This window comes from Scyliorhinus canicula, chromosome 11 (assembly GCF_902713615.1).
Source record: "Scyliorhinus canicula chromosome 11, sScyCan1.1, whole genome shotgun sequence".
In the NCBI taxonomy this organism is placed as follows: Eukaryota; Metazoa; Chordata; class Chondrichthyes; order Carcharhiniformes; family Scyliorhinidae; genus Scyliorhinus; species Scyliorhinus canicula.
The window spans coordinates 108,187,326-108,194,397 of record NC_052156.1 but is presented as its reverse complement, the minus strand read 5'-3'; the positions used below and the strand labels follow the sequence as shown (position 1 = coordinate 108,194,397).

Here is a 7,072-nt window from a genome sequence, read left to right as displayed (position 1 = left end):
TTCTGTTGGAGCGGGTTTTGTCACTGGCAGGGGCGGAGAAGGAGACATGACGGGGATTGGCTGGATAATGGCAGAACAGGCAGTGTCTGTGCAAGGGGTGAAGGCTACGTGGGAAGAGGAGTTGGGGGTGGAGCTGGAGGATAGGGTGTGAGGCGCTGCTTTTAAAAAGATTTAGTGCATCCAATTCATTTTTTCCAATTAAGGATGAATTTAGCGTAGCCAGCGCACCTACTGTGCACATCTTTGGGTTGTGGGGGCGAAACCCACGCAAACACGGAGAGAATGTGCAAACTCCACATGGAGAGTGACCCAGAGCCGGGATCGAACCTGGAACCTCGGAGCTGTGACGCAGCAGTGCTACCCACTGCGCCACCTTGCTGCCAATGATACAGTTGAAGGTAGTGTATAGGGCCCATTTGACCAAATCCAGGATGAGCAGGTTATTTTTGGGTGTGGAGGATGAGTGTGAACATTATGGGAGGGGCCTGGCTAATCATGTGCACATGTTCTGATCGTGGGGTTCTGAGCTTGTGGAGTCTGGGTCCCCTTCTTCAGCACCATGTCAGCGATTCACAAATTGAATTGAAGCCCTGGGCGGGATTCTCTAATCCCGCGGCAGAGTGTTCACGTCGTCGTAAACACCGTTGCGCTTTACGACGGCATGAACGGGCCAACCCAATGACTAATTCTGGCCTGCAAAAGGGGCCAGCACGGCATTCTAGCGGACCACGTTGCTCCAGCTGCTGATCCCGGTGCGAAATAGGTGCCGCGGTGTCCACGCGTGTGCAGTGGCACTGGAGCCAATGGGTGCATGTGCAGTGCCTTCCTTCAACGCGTCGGCCCCAACGCAACATGGCGCACAACTACAGGGGCCGGAACGGACGAAACGAGGCCCCCAGCCAGAGAGGCTGGCCCGACGATTGGTGGGTCCCAATCGCGGGCCAGGCCACATCATAGGCCCCCCCTGATGTCGGACCCCCCTCCCCCACCACAGGCCGCCCCCGACCCTTCAACGCTGCGGTCCCGCTGGCTGAGAGCAGGTGTGGATGGCGCTGGCGGGACTTGGCGTTTTACCTCAGCCGCTCGGCCTATCCTGGGCCGAGAATTGGTGGGCCGGCCGCATTGAGCGGCCCCCGACCGGCGCCGCGCCAACCACGCCAACCACGCCGGTGCCAATGCTGGCGTCGGGGCGGCGTGGCGTGATACGTGCCGATCGCGGGGATTCTCCGGCCCAGCCCCGGCCTGAGAGAATCCCACCCTCTGTCTCTTAGGGCCATATTTAGGGGGTTGGGCCTGATGGAGCTGCAGATTAGGGTGGGAGCAGATGATCTGCCCTTTGCCTCACTGACTGTTCGAAGGCAGATGCTGCTGGGATGGAGATCAGCTTCTCCACCCAGCGCCTCGGTATCGCTGGGGCATCTTATGTAATTTTTAATATCTCGAGAAAGTTAAGTACACCGTGACGAGGGAAATTGAAGAGTTCTACCGGAGATGGCAGACGTTTATTCTGTACTTTAAAGAGCTGGGAACCATCAGTTGTTTGATAGTGGGTGAGAGGATTAGTGAAGGAGGGGTTGTTTTTTGTCTTATTGTTTAAGTATAAAATTTGAAAAGTGTGAATAAAAATACTTTAAAAAATACTTTCATCTGACCACTGTTTATGGGACAGAGCTCGGAGCAGGATAGCTGTCCTATGTAACAACTGCACTTCAAAGCAGCTCCACACATGCAAAGCTCTGGGGTGGTTTTGAGATCAAATTAGACCCGGATTTGGGCAGAGCATAATCAGACTGTAAGCAGACTCCTCATCCACATAAATGCAGTGGGCAGTTAAAATGGTGGTCAGTGCGATTACAGCGGGAATCAAAGAATCCCTACAGTGCAGAAGGATGTCATTCAGCCCACCAAGTCTACACTGACTCTCCGAAGGATCATTCTATCTAGGTTCGCTCCCCCACCCTATCCCCATTACCTTGTGTACCGATCATGCTCAATCAAACTAACCTGAGGGCGGCACAATGGCACTGTGGTTAGCACACCTGCCTCACAGCGCCGAGGTCCCAGGTTCGATCCCGGCTCTGGGTCACTGTCCGTGTGGAGCTTGCACATTCCCCCCATGTTTGCATGGGATTCACCCCCACAACCCAAAGATGTGCAGGGTTGATTGATTGCTAAATTGCCCCTTAATTGCAAAAAATTAATTGGGTACCCTAAATTTAAAAAATATATACACCTAACCTGCACATCTTTGGATTGTGGGAGGAAACCGGAGCACCCGGAGGAAAACCATGCAGACACGGGGAGAAAGTGCAAACTCCACACAGACAGTTGCCCAAGGCCAGAATTGAAACCGGGGCCGGGATTCACCCCTACCCAGCGGGGCGGGGGGTCCCAGTGTGTCGGAGTGGCGGGAACTACTCTGGTGTCGGGCCGCCCCAAAGGAATTCTCCGCACCTTTAGGGGCCAAGGCCTCACATTGAGGGGCTAGGCCCGCGCCGGAGTGGTTCCCACTCCGCCCGCTGACGAGAACGGCTTTTGGCGCTATGCCAGCCGGGGCCAAAAGGACTTCGCGGCCGGCGTAAGTCCGCGTATGCGCCGGAGCATCAGCGGCTGCTGACGTCATACCGGCGCATGCACAGGGGAGGGGGTCTCTTCCACCTCCGCCATGGTGAAGACCATGGTGAAGGCGGAAGAAAAAGTGTGTCCCCACGGCACAGGCCCGCCTGCCGATCGGTGGGCCCCAATCGCGGGCCAAGCCACCGTGGGGGCACCCCCCGGGGTCAGATCGCCCCCCCAGGACCCCGGAGCACGTCCGCGCCACCAATCCCGCTGGTCAGGTAGGTGGTTTAAACCACGCCGGTGGGAGAGGCCTGCCAGCGGCGGGACTTCGGCCCATCGCGGGCCGCAGAATCGCCACCGGGGGGGGGGCGCCAACCGGCGCGGGGGCCTGCCGCCGCGCAATTTCCGCCGCCGCCGAATCTCGGGGGGCGGAGAATTCGGGACACAGCGGGGGTGGGATAGACGCCGGCCACGGGCGATTCTCCGACCCCCCGGGGGGTTGGAAAATTCCGCCCCAGGTCTTTGTCACTGTGAGGCAGCAGTGCTCATCGCTGTACCAGTGCCACCCTTGGGTGAACGTTGAACGGTCTGGATTAAAATGGACTTAATTATTAAAAATGGAAAAGAGTGTTCACATGCCTCACATTAGAGAGTCAACAAGAATTCATGAAAAACTTGAATATTCACTCTCAATCTCGTCCTCTTCCTCATTGCTTTCTTTTCACAACCTGCCTGAGTATGAGAGCCGTCAGCACTTTCTGCTGTAGCTGCAATTAAAGACATTGAAGCCACACGCTCTGGAATAGCCCACGTGTTCAACTTTCTCTCGCCCTCCAGCAAGAAAAGCAGGGTAAATAATCGGAACAGGTGAGGTCCGGATTCAGACACCCAGGCAGTTGAGTGAGAGATCAGAATCTCAGAAGAATCTCCTATTAACAACACCTTGCATTACACAGAGGCTTAAGAAAAGGAAAATGTCCCAAAACACTTCACAATTGGTAGCGTGACCCTAACAGCAATTATTTTCCGCTGCTAGTATTCCATTCTAGGAAGAATGGACGAGGCCAGTGTTATGCTGGATTTCTTGCCAGATTAATGCCCAATTCCCTGCTCCATCTGTTAGTTGTGGCTCAGTCAAGAGCACACATGCTTGAGTTTCTAATATCATGAGTTCAAGTGTCACTCCTGAGCACAAAATAAGGCTGACACTCCAGTGCAGTTGTGAGGGAGTACTTTGCTATTGAAGGCCATAGGCAGAATTTTCCCTTTCTTCTGCAGAGTGTGGCAGTGGGCGGGAAAGGCGGTGTTTATGCCTTCGCCCAATATGGTGGCTTTCTCCACCATATTGCTCGGGACTCAGCTAAAATGAACTTGAAGGGGCAGGTCCGCCGATGTGGTGGGTGAGCTCTGATTGAGTCCACCCTGCCAGCAAATTCATTTTGTAAAGATTGGGGAGCCATTTTATAAAAATAATGAAAATGAAATGAAAATTGCTTATTGTCGCAAGTAGGCTTCAAATGTTACTAAATTTTCCAAGTAAGGAGAAATTTAGCATGCCCAATCCACCTACCCTGAATATCTTTTGCTTGTGGGGATGAGACACACGCAGAAACAGGAAGAATGTGCAAACTCCACACGGACAGTGACTGGGTCCTCGGTGGCATGGAGCAGCAATGCCAACCACTGTGCCACCCTCGGTCACCATTTTTAAAGGCTGCCCCGTTACACATATATTAGAATGGAACGCCCCCCCCCAGAAACTCCAAACCCCCATCTGCAACACCGCCCTGGCACTGTCTCCTGGCACTGACCCCTGGCACTGCCCAGGCACGACCCTCTGCCCCTGAACGTTGCCCTCAGCTGTGCCCCTCTAGTCGGTCTGCCCGCCAGGTGCATACCATGAGCGACCAGTTGCAATTCACACCAGCGTGCCTTCATGCCAACGTGGCTTTGAAGGCAGACCAAGGCAGGCCAGCAGCACGGTTCGATTCCCGTAACAGCCTCCCCGAACAGGCGCTGGAATGTGGCGACTAGGGGCTTTTCACAGTAACTTCATTGAAGCCTACTCGTGACAATAAGCGATTTTCTTTTTTTTTCATAATGGGGTGGGGGGAGGGGACACGGGGGGCAACAGGCTTAGGGGCCAGATAATGACATGCAATTTTACTACAATGGGGTTCTTGACATTGAATATCAGGATTCCCCTTGCATCACTGGCGGAAGGCGGGGACAATTGTGATGAGAATTCATGCCGACAGGGCCACCTGTGAGATTTTGTGCTCCCATCACTAAACCCAGCTGAGAAGAATAGGAACGGAAAGTCCCAGCTGATGTCTTTTGGATGTGATATTCAGCCGGAGAGCATAACTGCCCTGAGAAGTTCACTAATGCCCTCTAGAGAATAAATTCTGTCGCCTTACCTGGTCTGGCCTAAACGTGACTCCCGACCCACAGTAAAGTGGTTGACTGAACTACGTTAAGAAACCACCTCTGAAATGGCCGAGCAAGCCACTTAGTTCAAGAGCAGTTAGGGATGGGTGATTAATGCTGGCCTTGCTATCAACACCTGCCTCCCATGATCTAATAAATTAAGTGGACTTAAAAGATCCCATGGCGCCATTTTGAAGAGCAAAATAGTATTCTTGCCAATATTTATCTCACAAACAAAGAGCGGGATTCTCCAAACGGGCGGCTAAGTGCCGACGCTGGAGTAAAAACGTTCCTGGACCCCATTCTGCGGCCCACAAGGGGCTAGGACGGTGCTGGAGCAGCCTACGCCGCTCCAGCTGCCGATCCAGGACTGAACCCGGCGCTGCGGGGTCCGCGCATGCGCAGTTGGGCTTGCTGGCGTGGAGGAAAGAAGGCCGGAGGCAGAGAGGCCGGTCTGCCGATCGGTGTGCCCCGATTGTGGCAGGCCACTACGGAGGCCCCCCCCCGGGTCAGACCCCCCCCCCGCGTCCCACAGGCTGCCCCCGGACCCTTCAACGCCGAGGTCCCGCCGGCTCAGAGGATATTAGAACGGCGTTGGCGTGACTCGGCTTTTTGTTGACGGCTGCTCGGCCCATTTGGGCCGGAGAATTGGCACGCCGACCTGAGCCAGAGGGTCGGCGCATACCCTGACCGGTGACGTGCCGACCACGCCGGCGCTATTGGTGCTGATTCTCTGCACTGCGGAAAATTGCGTCCCAGCGTTGGGGTGGCATGGCGCGATTTTGCGGTGCTGCACCGACTCTCCGACCCGGCCCGGGGGGGGGTGGGGGGGGGGGGCGGTCGGACACGTCCGCCCTAAGATTGTACAACTCAGGCAGCATGGTGGCGCAAATGGTTAGCACGTTTTTCTCACGGCGCCAAGGCCTCAGGTTCGATCCCGGCTCTGGGTCACTGTCCGTGTGGAGTTTGCACATTCTCCTCGTGTTTGCATGGGTTTTGCCCCCATAATCCAAAAGATGTGCAGTGTAGGTGGATTGGCCACGCTGAATTGCCCCTTAATTGGAAAAAAATGAATTGGATACTCTAAATTTATAAAAAAAACGATTGTACAATTCATAAGACCATAAGTCATAGGAGCAGAATTAGGCCATTCAGCCCATCAAGTTTGTTCTGCCATTCAATCATAGCTGATATATTTGTCATCCCCAGTCATTTGTGTTCTCCCCATAACCCTGATTCCCTGATTAAACAAGAACGTATCTATCTCTGTTTTAAAGACACTCAGTGACTTGGCCTCCACAGCCTTCTGCGGCAAAGAGTTCCACAGATTCACCACCCTCTGGTTGAAGAAATTCCTCCTCATCTCAGTTTTAGAGGATTGTCCCTTCAGTCTGATGCTATGCCCTTGGGTTCTAGCTTCTCCTACAAGTCTAAACATCCCTCCACATCCACTCTATCTAGGCCTCTCAGTATTCTGTAAATTTAAATTAGATCCCCCTCATTGTTCTGAACTCCGAAGAGTACAGACACAGAGTCCTCAACTGAAGATACGGGCAGCACAGTAGCACAGTGGTTAGCACTGTAGCTTCACAGCGACATGGTCCCACGTTCGATTCACTGTTTGTGCAGAGTCTGCAAGTTCTCCCCGTGTCTGTGTGGGTTTCCTTCAGGTGCTCCAGTTTGCTCCCACTAGTCCCAAAAGATGTGCTGTAATTTGGACATACTGAATTCTCCCTCTTTGTACCCGAACAGGTACTGGAATGTGGCGTGGCGACTAGGGGTTTTTCACAGTAACTTTATTACAATGTAAGCCTTCTTGTGACAATAAAAATTATGTTAAAAATTATTAACTGCTCCTCATATGACAAGCCCTTCATTCCAATGATCATTCTTGTGAACCTCCTCTGGACTCTCTCCAAAACCAGCACATCCTTCCTTAGATACGGGGCCCATAACTGCTCACAATACTCCAAATGGGGTCTGACCAGAGCCTTATACAGCCTCAACAGTACATGCCTGCTCTTGTATCCTAGCCCTCTCAACATGAATGCGAACATTGCACTTGTCTTCTTAACTGCTAACT

At 53.3% G+C, this 7,072-nt stretch overlaps 1 protein-coding gene across 4 annotated transcripts in view; it reads right to left on the bottom strand.

Moving 5' to 3' along the window:
• sox5 (SRY-box transcription factor 5) overlaps nt 1-7,072 on the bottom strand; it is a 471,378-nt gene that overhangs the window by 375,201 nt on the left and 89,105 nt on the right. The gene's annotated exons all lie outside the window — the stretch shown is intronic.